At 45.8% G+C, this 12,465-nt stretch overlaps 1 long non-coding RNA gene across 1 annotated transcript; it reads left to right on the top strand.

Annotated features, from left to right (window-relative positions):
* Window positions 1-1,023: 1,023 nt before the first annotated feature.
* On the top strand, window positions 1,024-9,998 carry LOC118708100. The gene is made up of 3 exons (XR_004984466.1): window positions 1,024-1,196; window positions 8,766-8,837; window positions 9,131-9,998. It is a non-coding gene; the product is annotated as an uncharacterized LOC118708100 (long non-coding RNA).
* The last annotated feature ends 2,467 nt before the right edge of the window (window positions 9,999-12,465 follow it).

Genomic DNA, 12,465 nt, shown 5'->3' with positions numbered 1-12,465 from the left:
GTTTACAATCCTGTGACAGGGTTACTGTTCTACAGGTGAAGACATAATCATAACATACGTTAATAATACAGCAATAACAATAACAGCCTTTACCAAGTGTCTGTCATCTATCCGGCATAGTTCCCGGCACTTCATATGTGTTAATCTCATTAATCTTTACTACAGTCATAGGGAAGCACTATTATCCATTCCCATTTTACAGAGGAACCACAGAAAGTTAAGAAACTTGCCATCGTTACACAGTTAAGTGGCAAGACCAGAGCAACTCGGGCAGTCAGGCCCCAGTGCATGCCCACTGTACTGTGTAGTATCCATCCCATAATGCCTGGCCTGGCTGCATTCCAGCCCAAATCCACCCACTGCAAACCAGCAGATCCCAGCCAGGCCTCTCACTCTAGGTAAAATATCCCATTCCGCTGACAGATGTCTCCTTGAAGAGGGACAGACAGGGAGACGGAAAAGGCCACAGCTATGTTGTACCTGGGTTGAACTTCTGTTCAAGGATTCATTGGGGGGCCCTGGTGAGTGTGACATCATGGGTTACAAAGGCCTGTGACTGGGTGCATGACGTCACTGCCCCTCAGCTTTCCCAGCTACCGAACTGGGAATCTGGACCACACTGTGGTTAAGGTCCTGCCTAGGACTGAGGGGGTCCCAGGCACCCAGCAATCTCAATTCAACAGAAATAAGTGGGATCAGGACTATCAAGGTGACCATGAGACATGAAAGAAAATCAAATTAACCAAAAGCAGCTGCGGTATCCTTCCTCTCCTTTTTTCCCTTTGGTAATTTGTTTTCCAGGCCGCTCGTATTTGAAAATCAGGCCTACGATTTCAGAATAAGCTGAGAAAGAAAAAAAAAAAACAAAAAAAAAAAACAAGACATTAGTCTTTACAGATGTCCCATACAATTAAAATACTCCTGAACCCTCCCCCTCCAACAACAACAAAATTTTTTTAAAAGGCTGGGCCTGCATATCTACCCCCCTTCCTCCCCCCCACCTCACTTAGAGGGAACGTTCGCTTTCAAGTCCTCTTCATGTTGGCACTTTCACTTCCTCTGCTACAAGGTGAAGTGGCCACCAGGCTCGTGCAGGAGACTCTCCCCACGGCGTTGCCTGACACTCGAGCCTCCAAGAGCCCTTGAAAGGAGCGTGTCCTCAAGATGATCGGCCTGCTCTCTCCCGCGCTGCTGAGGTGAGTGAGACCTCCGACAAATCCTCTGTACCACGTTGCTCATAAAAATACGGACTCTGCTTTAGGTCATGATTTCTCAAGAAGTAAATTGCTTTTGGCCACTGCCCCTTCACAGGGTAGTGAGCTAACCATCTCCCCAGCCACTCCAGTCTCTGCTTGAGGTTTTCTGGTCAGAAGTGCCTTCTCTGCTGAGGCCACAGGTTGCCCAGCAGAAGACAGGCAGCCGTCCAAGGAGGAGGCTCCCATCCCTCTAAGATGCTCTCCCTTCCTGAGGGCCAACAGTACTGCCTTCCCACAGGAACTCACACCTTTCCCTGTGTTTTCCTAACTCCATACTATCTTTCACTTACAGAGAAACACCAGGAAGTTTCTAGAATAAAAGGCATCTGTATGCCCTGTAGGTATTTTAAATTTCAGGTGTTTTCTTTTTAATGAGCTCCTCTGGAACTACATCTGCTCATAGGTGATGCTAATTAAATTAGTTGTTTATCTGAAAGAAGCCTGCTTTTTCTCAGCACGGTGCTGGGTTCTGAGGTGATGCAGAAGGGTCTACATCATACTTGCTATCCTCAAAATTATAACCTGATTGGGAGACAAGAGTAGCATTCATTCATTCATACACATATTCAGCACACAATTATTGAGTGCCTACTGTATACTGGGTATTTGAGAAACCATACAAGTGGTTTCCAAGCTCTGAGCTCTAGGCCCAGGACAGGGATTGAGGAATGGAGCTATGGCAAAGGGTCACAAATCCATAAATACCACAAGTATTGCCTGCAACTTTTCATTCGCTTCTTATTTATGCTTTCATTTGACAAATATTTACTGAATGTTTATAAACATGCCGGGTGGGATAAGGTCTCAGTCGTGTCTGTATTTTCCCAAAGCATTTGGATGCAGCCATGATTGATTAAATGTGAGGATACTTAAAAGTTTTACTCTTCATAATGTTTGTCATTGAGCATTTTCTCAATCAGTGGATGCAGAAGTTCATTATCCTCTTGGAACTGCTCAAAAAGAATTAACATTTGAAAAACGTGATCTTGTCCTGGCTGGTGCAGCTCAGTAGGTTGGGTGTCGTTTCTGTGCACCGAGGGGTTGTCAATTCGATTCCTGGTCAGGGCACATCCCCAGGCTGTGGCTCCATCCTCGGTGGCAATGTTCAGCAGGCAGCCCATCGATGTTTCCCTCTCACATTGATGTTTCTCTCTCTCCCTTCAAATAGGAATCTCTCTAGAAATCAATTTAAATACTTTTTAAAAAGAAAAAGAAATTCACTCTCATACTGGAAAATGTGAAGATGTCTATAAGAAAAGGCTGATGCAGGGTCCATGGCAACACCAGAGTGGTGGGATTTTGTAGGAGAGCAGCCAAGAAGTCCGCAGGAGGAAAAACATGGGAGGAAAAGCACCAATACCGTAGTTAGCCAACCTTAGCTGTGATGTGAGAAGGCTGTTACTCTAAATAAAGCACATCAATTATTTGTCATAAAATAATGTAATGACAAATGAAATTATTTTATACAATTCTTACATATTTTATATGATGAACAATAAATAGACCCAGAACATCCAAATATTAGCCTACTGAACAACCCTGATTATTTGGCTTCATTTTTATAGTTTAGGTTTTGCAAAAGCAAAATATGCTGTAATATTCTGTGTTCATGGCTCTTCCTCTTTTCCAAGTGCTTTATACATCATTTGATTGAACATCACCAGAACTGTGAGTGTGGACAGAACAGGAATCATTGGTCCCCATTTCACAGATAAAGTTGGTGTGCTTGAGAATAGGCAATGGCCCTACTCGCATGGCTCAGTGGTTGAGCGTCGACCTATAAACCAGGGGATCACAGTTCAATTACCGGTCAGGGCACATGCCCAGGTTGCAGGCTTGATCCCCAGTGGGAGGGCATGCAGGAGGCAGCCAATCAATCATTCTCGCATTGATGTTTCTATCTCTCTCTCCGTCTTTTTTCCTCTCTGAATATATATATTAAAGGATAGGCAATGAATTATACAAATACTAAATGGACAAGGGTTAACTAGGTAAAATGGTCATGAAAATGGGTTATGAATAACTATAAAATGATCCTGGGGCATATAATCTGGGAAATTTGGGAAAGAGGAAGTTAACTAGAATGCCATTTTTCTACTGGCCATCATTTGAATTCTAACTAAGAATACCGTGCTCACTTGAAATACCAATCTTTTAAAATCAAAGTATAGATATGTTAAGAGGACCTAGGGGAAAAAAGCAACTAAAAATACTTATGATGACTGGAAAGTAAAATTTTAGGAAAGAAAGTCCGAGGAGTAGAATCAAGCACACAGGGCAACTGAAGGACCACGGAATGAGGTGTGAGTTGGCTGAATGGAATTTCCCCAACCAGTAATTTCTATTCACTGTACTTTCATGGAAGAGTAATCCATGTGGCCTAAAAAATCCTGAAGCTCAAACTACATTGGATCTCATTTCTGGCGAGGCATGTTTAAGTGAAAGGTAGTACTGTCAAAAGAACAGGCCTGGCTTTGATTTTGCCTTTAGCATTCATTAGCCTTTAGACAACTACTTAATACTTAATTCCTCTGAACTTTCATTTATTCCATCTCAAAACTGAGAATGATAATATTTTCCTTACACCGATGTTTCAAATATTCAAGACGTTGTATGCAAAGTGCCCGCTAAGGTGCCCAGGACAATAGAAACTCAAGCGGGGGGGGGGGGGGGGGGGGGCGCTAGTGTGTTGGGGGTGAGGTGGGGGGCATTAAGTTAATATGTATTCTCATGGCCTGAGCTCTAGGCTTTGAGTCAAAAGACCTGAGTTTGGGTCCTGACTCTTCCCCTTGTAACCCTAGGATAAGACATTTGTTGAAAGTATTTAGGTTTATTCATCTTGAATCTCTTCACATGTAAAACTGAATATAATTCTTCTAATTTTTAGTTTGAAGCTCAAATGAAATGGTGGTGCATTAAATAGCTCTGAAATATAAATGTCAAATAGAATATCACTGTTAAGTCTTTGAACACTAATCATCTAGGTTAAAACGAACAGTCTCTGTATGTGTATAAAAGTGCCACTGTCATAGGAATACAGGGTAAAGTTCTATTCATATTTTTCAAGAGTCCTAATAACAATGACAACAACAAAACAACAACAAAAACCCTCAAATTAGGAGACATTTTTAGTTACAAAAGGGGCATTTTCTCAATTTTAAGGATGAGGAAACATTTGAAGAGGCTCACGCAGGTCATGATGAACTGTCCTTTGAGGTGACATCAGCAGGGACAAATGGCCATCTGTCCCGAGTAGTTTATCACAGAATCAGAGCCTTAATGCTCAGGGGAACCAGAGGTAGTTTAGCCCACCTCCTTGTTTGACACAAGGGGAAACTGAGGCCCAGAGAAGTGGAATTAATCACAAAGACACTGAGGCCCAGAGAAGTGGAATTAATCACAAAGACACAGGGGGAGGGCCCTGTGTGGCCAGCCTGCCACCTGCCCAGACCTCGCTTCTGCTCAGTGTTTTCCATGACTGCACCATTCCCTCTGCTGAAATGCACACCCCACTGGACTCCAAATCCCTGCATCTGGCAAGTGGGAGGGACGGGAGAGCGGGTCCAAAGCTGTCTGCTAAGCTAGGGGATAATGTCCCCCGAGAAGGTTCCAGCAGAAGGCCAGAGGGCGGGAGGGGCTGGAGGCCGACTTCTTGACGGCCCTCCCATCCTCATGCATCTGTGATATCATCTCGGAAACATTTAAACAACATAGATGGAACTAAACGCCTTGCCAGGTGGTAGCCTGTGATATACACAGACAGCCCCTGACTCACAAAGGAAGGCTACAGAGGGCCATACATACAAGCAGCTGCTGCGTCCGCCCGGCCCCCACCACCTTGCAGCTGCCATGGGTGAAAAAAAATTAACAGAGAAAGAAAGGGGGTAGAAAAAAACTTGGACCCCTGGCAGATTCGGCACATTCAGAGGCAGAGGGAAGGGAGAAGCTGTGGAGACAGGAGCAGCATAAGGGAATGGACTCTGCGGAGACATGTCAGCCTCAGGTGGTCTGGAGCAGCCTCTGCTATCTTTGTCCTAAATATCTCCCCGGGCCAGTGACTGTCCCCTCCCATCCTCCCTGCCAGGAATGTTATCAATGTAGCACTTTTGCCTCAAAGCCTTTTTTTTTTTTTTTTTTTTTTTTTTTTTAAGAAAGGCAGGGAATAAATTAAAAATTATTTACTATTAGAAATCATTTAACAATAATTAATAATATGAGTACCTGCCTCGGGAGGTTGTTGTGGATAACGAGAATCAATGAATAAAAAGTCCTTAGCACTGGGCCCAGTATGTGATATGATACTATTAGCTCTCTTTAGTAACTACAATTATTCCTATGTCACAGAGGAGAGAACTCAAGCCACAGACGGTACTCCACCTAAGCCACATAACTTAGAGTTAGAACCAGGGTTCAAACTGAGATCTGTCTCCAAAAATCCTAGCATCTTGACTATTGTGCTATCAACAGTCATAGGCTTGGCATTGGGGTGGAAATGGGATGAAAGTGGAGGAATATTAGGGCAACCATTCACACATTAGCAAGAATTAATTCAATCAGATTCTTTTCCTACTGAGGATCACCTGTGTTCCGCTGCATTCGGCAAATGAGAATTTTGACTAGTGAGGAGGGCCTATAGGTTATTTGGGAATAAGAGCAGGGAAGGCCTAGCCGCTGCTCCTGTAAGCTTCCTACTCAATAGGAATGATACCATTGTCAATAGACAATGATACCCAAGGGTGGGAGATGTAGGGCAAAAGGCAGTTTGGAGGGAGTCAAAGATGAACTCTGACCCATGCGAAAGTTTATCTAGGTCTGACGCTACACCCACAGCTCCAGATAACTTATTGGTAGACTATGAGATAGCTTAACTAAATTTCTCTGGGCTGGTTGGCAACATCCCTCTTCCACTTCCATTTGTAATGCATTTCTTTGGGGAAATGTGTGCTGAGTTCCAAACAAATGACTTGTAATTTAATACCATGAAGGCATACTTTGTGCCTCCATGGACTGGGCCCTGTGCTAGGGTGCTGGGGCTACCAAAGTAAATGCTTGGCAAGTCCCTGCCCTTGAGCAGCCGGAGCCCTGTGGGGGAGAGATGTGTGAGAGGCAGTGTGCTGAGAGTAAGAGGAGAGGTGTGTGCGAAGCGCCTTGGAGCACAGGGGAAGGGGACTGGAAACTGCTTCCAAACAACTTTTGGAATCCAACCCCATGCAAGTGCAAGTTGGGAACTGCTCTTGCTGAGTTAGCAGCTCCAGGAAGACAGCACTTAGCACTTAGCACTGAATGAACTCATTCTTCCACAGCACTGCCGCCTGCTTTTTTCCTGGCACGGGGTGGTGTCGAAGTCTATGCTTTTCTCTGAGAGGTGAAAGAGAGAGGTGATTGCATGGGCTCTGAACTCAGCACTGCTCTGATCTGAATCAGACCGTCATTTCCTAGCAAGATGACCTTTTTTTGACCTCTCTCGGTCTCGGTTTCTTTATCTCTAAAATGGGGCCAGTGAAATATAGAAGTTCCTGGGAGGACTCATGAGCTAATACGTGCAAAGACCGCTGCCCCAAATGGAGAAAACGCCTCACTCGAACCTGGCTGTAGCCGGGAATCCCTGAGGTGGAACACCATGGGGTAGAGCTGCGTCTCTGAAAGACAGTTGTAAGCGGCACCCAGATGAGCATTTTAAAATTCTAACAGCGTATATTTATTTCCATGTGTCAGGGAAGAAAATATAGATAGCACGCCAAACCCTACATTGTAAAGATATTATTCCTTGGGATGAATTAAAACATTTCTAAAGTGAGTTTACTTTGAGAAAATTTCTTAGTAAATAATAATCAGATGTTTACATCTTCTTAAAATAAAAGTAACAAGCTAACTGTGAGACTTAAGTGGGGACTAGCACAGCAGAGGTGTCACTTTTTTTTCTTTCTTTCTTTCTTTTTTTTTTTTTTTTGCACTGGGCCTGGCTTGAAATAGTCTTATTTTTCTTAATTTTAAATCTAGCCGAAACCGGTTTGGCTCAGTGGTAGAGCGTCGGTCTGCGGACTGAAAGGTCCCGGGTTCGATTCCGGTCAAGGGCATGTACATTGGTTTCGGGCACATCCCCAATGGGGGATGTGCAGGAGGCGGCTGGTCGATGTTTCTCTCTCATAGATGTTTCTGGTTCTCTATCTCTCTCCCTTCCTCTCTGTAAAAAATCAATAAAATATATTTTTTAAAAAAAATCTAGATGATGATAGATATTAATTTTAAAGCAGGGGAGAGGGGGAAATGGGGGGAAACATGACAAAGTAGGAAACACAGCAAGTGATGGTTTCCCTTCCCGTGTTTTCTCACTGTCATGAAATTCAGAACTTTCCTCTATGCCTCCGGATGAAGGCATAGTCTTTCCAAAGCCCTAACTACAGGGAGCGTGCAGCTGAGTAGCAGAAAAGAATGCCTTCTGCATGCCCGCGCTGCCTTAGCCCCGGTTTCAATCCTGCGGAAAAAACTCCCTGGAGCCAACGACAGCTGAGCTGCTCGCCTGGAATTCAGACGATCAGAGAAGGAAAATTACACCCTGAGCTTAGATCCTGGGGGCACCCAGCAGTTTGCGATGCACACAAAGGCCGGAGACCAGGCCTCCACCCCATGCACGCACATGCTGGGGGACTCCGTTAGAGGGGAGTCATGGGGAGCAGACAACAGGAGGAGCAGGACAGGCCTGTGTCAGCACAAACCCTGGGTTTCCCCCAAGTTGCAGTACGGTCTCTGGGGTACCAGTCACCTTCACCCCTTCTTTGTAAAAAATGACCTCCAGGAAAGCCCCTCTGTCTGACACAGCAGTGGGCCTTTGAAGTCCGTGGAATGGTGATGCCCACATGGGAATTGGCTGCGGTCGGCGCCCCATCTGGGCTCCTCCTGGGCCTGCGGTGTCACCCCCACTGACAAGCTCCCTAGAGCAGTGTGTTCAAGGCACTCAGAACCAGCGACGCTATTTGCTAGGGTCCTTGAAGTGCCCTAAGCTGACATTTAACTCCTACCAGCCTATGTGTTTGGGCTCTCTACTCTCCTGGGGGCTGTCCTCCCTGCGCAGCCTCCTTCTTACCCACTACCCACCTCCCAACCAGTCTAGTCACAGTCTTCACTCCTCTGCCATGGAAGAGGGAAGCAACTAGCCACCTTGTGGGACCCACCCTGGGAGAGGAAGTACAGTGGAAAGAGCACGCTCTGAGCCAGGGGCAGGGACTTTCAGTTAAATCCCTATATTTCAGCCTCAAGGATGGGATTGATTGGCAGGTACAATGCGGGCTACCCAGTTCCATTGGAATGTCAGCTAAACAAGGATAAAAAAAATCTTAGTGTATGTCCCGTTGCAATCGTTAAGACATCCTTATACTAAAAAACTTATTTTTGCTTGTCTGACATTCCAATTTAACTGGGCGGTGGACATCTATATTTTTATTTGCTGAACCCAACAACCCAACTCAAGAACAACGCCATGAGGCTGGCATTAGGACTCCTGTTTTGAAGGTGGGGCCACGAGGCTTAGACAGATTAAGCAACATGCCTGAAGCCACAATGCTTGTGAGGGACAGAGTCGAGGTAAGATTTTTCAACCCAGAGCCACTGATTTCAAGATCAGCACTGGTTCCATGACACCACGCAGGGAACTAAGCCTTAAAGGAGAAGGACAAAAGGAATGCTCCTGGGGGAGGCAGGGCATTCCCTAAGGAGTTTGGATGGAGGTAGGATTCTTGGATTGCCTTGTTCAAAATGCAGACAAGCACTCCATAAGTAGTGGGTGATTGTCACTGAATACTGCCCAGTGAGGTAGCTAAAAGACTGCCCCTTTCCTGTAAACATTCTTTTAGAAAAGACTTGTTCCTCCCTCCCAGCTCCAGCGCCCCATTCGGCACCATCCTTCAGCGCCTGGAGAGGGCCCTTCACAACCGCGTGTATGGGCGGTGGAGGATGAAGTCACGGCTCACAGCTCCAAGAGAAGCTCTGAGTCACGTTACGTCCACTTAGCACGCGGAGGAAACCCACAGGCCTGGAGGAGTTAGCTGGCCCGAGGAACGCGCCGGTCTCCTCGGGCTGGACAACCTTCAAAGCTCCGCGTGAGCAGCCTCGTCACCTTGCTTGAACCAGGCTGCCTCTCCAGAACTTGAAAATATCTATCTGCACTTCAGTCAACCTTATCTTGGGGGAGCAGAGGAGGCGGGGATAGGATAAGGGAAGGGGTGTCCTGCTGCCACCATTTCTTGCCCGAAAATGGGATCAATCAGTAGATGCAAAGCTGCCCTTCAGTGGGGCTTCCTTCTTCAGTGGCTGGAGCTCTAGGAATCTTCCCCCAGGAACCTGGATGGAGTACATGCAGCTCTTACATGCCCACAAACTTCCATGTCCCCAGGGAAATTGCCATGGCTCTGGGCATTGGGGAGCACATCCCAGCTGTTTCCTCCAGATCCCCCTGGCAGAAGCCAAGGAGACAGAGAGGAGGAGGGGGCTGAGGAGAATGATATCGAAAGGAAGTGTGGGCCTGACGCTGCCAGCACTGGCAAAGTTGGCTGCCTTACCATCACTCTATTTTCTGATGATCAAAGCAATAAATGCTCATAGTGGAGAAGCTTGAAAATGCTGCAAAGTGTAAAGAAAGAATAAAAATTACCCATAATCCCATCCCACAGAGATACACTCTCTCCTAAAATTGTGATGTGTTTCCTAAGGATCTCTGCCCATAAAGATAATTGCCCTCATTCTTCATATGTGACTTCGTATTTTACTTTTTTTCTTATCTTTACAAATCTTAAACACTTGCCTCGCATCATTAAAAACTCTCCACAGAATCTCCTTGACTTGGATGAATCCGTAAGGGATGCATTGAAAATAGCCACCATTTATTTAATTATTCTCTTCTTCCTTAACCTTTAGAGCTTCCAAGGTTTTCCCTGATAGGGTGGCATAGCAGTATCCTTTTCATATGCATTTGTATCAGGCCCTTGGACCCTGTTCCCTTGTGTCTAGAAAATATATATATATATTATATTATATATATATAATCTAAGCCAGTGTTTTTCAACCTTTTTTGGGCAAAGGCACACTTGTTTCATGAAAAAAATCACGAGGCACACCACCATTAGAAAATGTTAAAAAATTTAACTCTGTGCCTATATTGACTATATATAAAGTAATTCTCTTGAATAGGAATCAAATAAACACAAAGAAAGTATTTTATAATTACTTTATTATGAAATATTAAGTAAACAAAATAGTGAAAAATTATAAAATTCTTGTCTTGTCTGCACCTACGGCACACCAGGCAAGCCGCGGAACAGCGGTTGAAAAACGCTGATCTAAGCAACCACCACAACCAAACGGATGACTGAACAGGCTACGTGGGGTGACCAGGTCAGCAGGGGGGTTAGTGAGGAATGACCAGGCTGGTGGGGGGGCAGTTAGGGGTGATCAGGCAGGCAGGCAGGTGAGCAGTTAGGAGCCAGTGGTCCTGAATTGTGAGAGGGATGTCCAACTGCTGGTTTAGGCCTGATCCTGGAGAAGATGCAGGCTGGGCTGAGGGGATGCGCGCCCCCCCCCCCTTGTACAAATTTCATGCACCAGACCTCTAGTCTAATATAAAATAGCATCTGACGTGACTCAAGATATGTGTCCTATCACGCTTCCTGTGTCACCTGCTCTACAGAGAGCAGTGTATCTTCCAGGGGCCCCACCAGGTAAACGAGCTGGAGAATCACTGGGGTGGCATGTAGGACAGGGTCAAATGGAGGGCGTTACTACTCAGCAAAAAGTCCAGGTCCCTTAGACTTAGGCCATGGTTTACAAAGAGAGGGAAAGGAAGGGAGAGAGCGAGAATAGGAATAAACCCCCAGAAACAATTTTCAGAGAAACCACCACACAATATCATTCCGCTGGGAACATGACGATAAAAGTCCTCAGAACTACGCCGCTCGGTATTTTTACAGAACCATTGCTTGCTGATTTAGTTAATGATAACGTTGGGTTCCAAATTCCCTCTAAAAGGGAGTCTTAAGTGTCCTCAACTTGGACGGGGCTGGCTTAAAAACAAATAAGTTATGTAACATTTTGGCGGCTCATGTTTTGGAAGCCAAGGCTCTGATGTAGGATGACAGGGCCCACGTCCCATCTCATGGCGGGACCTCGCGTGCAGCCAGCAGCGGAGAGCGAGGGCCCTTCCAGCCGTCCCCAAAGCCCAGCTTCTCCTCTGAATGCCAGCACCCACCCAGGGCGCACCCACGTCCCCCATGGCGCCCAGAACACACTCACAGTGCTTTAGGAGACAATGAAGAGAAGCGAAAATTAAGCACAACTGCCGCTGGATAATGACAGACTTCTTTTCCTTTACTCTTTCCCAACATTAGAGAAAAACTTAACAGTGTTATCTGAGAGCTGCCTTCTCCTACTTGAGAGCTGGCCGCATTTCAGCGCGAAGTAAGGTGGTTCATATGCACTGCCCTTCCAAAGCTTTTAGGGCTCCCCCCAGGAAGAGAGATGGCTGGTTCCCCAGTTGCCAGTGTGGATGGAGCCCCACTTTGACTGCCCCCCTGTAGGAGCCACTGCAAGGGACAGAAGAAGCCCGAGGCCCCGGGGGGGTCCAGAATCCTTCCTGCATCCCTAGAGCAACATGACTGTGTGAAAGGTCACACATGAGCCCATTCATTCAAGTACTTATGTAACATAACAGTTAAGGGTTTAGGAGGTGGAAGGTGCTGAGCGCCTAAGGGTTAAAAGATAAAGTACTACAGGCCCTGTCTCCAAATTGCTCATCCTAGCAGAGGACGGCAGATGTCTTCACTAACTGGCAGAAATTGCTGCATGACCATTACGGATGGTGATGCAGGCCTGGGATCTTCACCGGCCAGGAATGCAACGGAAGGCACTCCGTTCTGACCAGTCCCTGGCTTCCTGGAACACAGGCCCTGTGTGGCTAGAGCGACCGATTTTTCCGAAGAAAGGGGAGTGGGGTTTTTCTGTAAAATATCCTGATGGTTTTTTGAAAGTTGGCTGAATTTTTTTAACACTATGTAAACACAACTAAACATGCTTATAGGCTGGATCAGGACAAGCCACTCATGTGTATCTCGGACGCAGGCTAAAACTGTTCATATGGACGATACCTATCCTTAGGGGGGAAAAAGCACTTTACAAAAACTATATGTTTCCTATGATCACATTTTTATATGTTTTTTTTTTA

This window comes from Pipistrellus kuhlii, unplaced genomic scaffold (assembly GCF_014108245.1).
Source record: "Pipistrellus kuhlii isolate mPipKuh1 unplaced genomic scaffold, mPipKuh1.p scaffold_m20_p_1, whole genome shotgun sequence".
NCBI lineage: Eukaryota > Metazoa > Chordata > Mammalia > Chiroptera > Vespertilionidae > Pipistrellus > Pipistrellus kuhlii.
The sequence above is the reverse complement of the archived record's forward strand: the minus strand, read 5'-3'. Positions and strand labels throughout refer to the sequence as shown.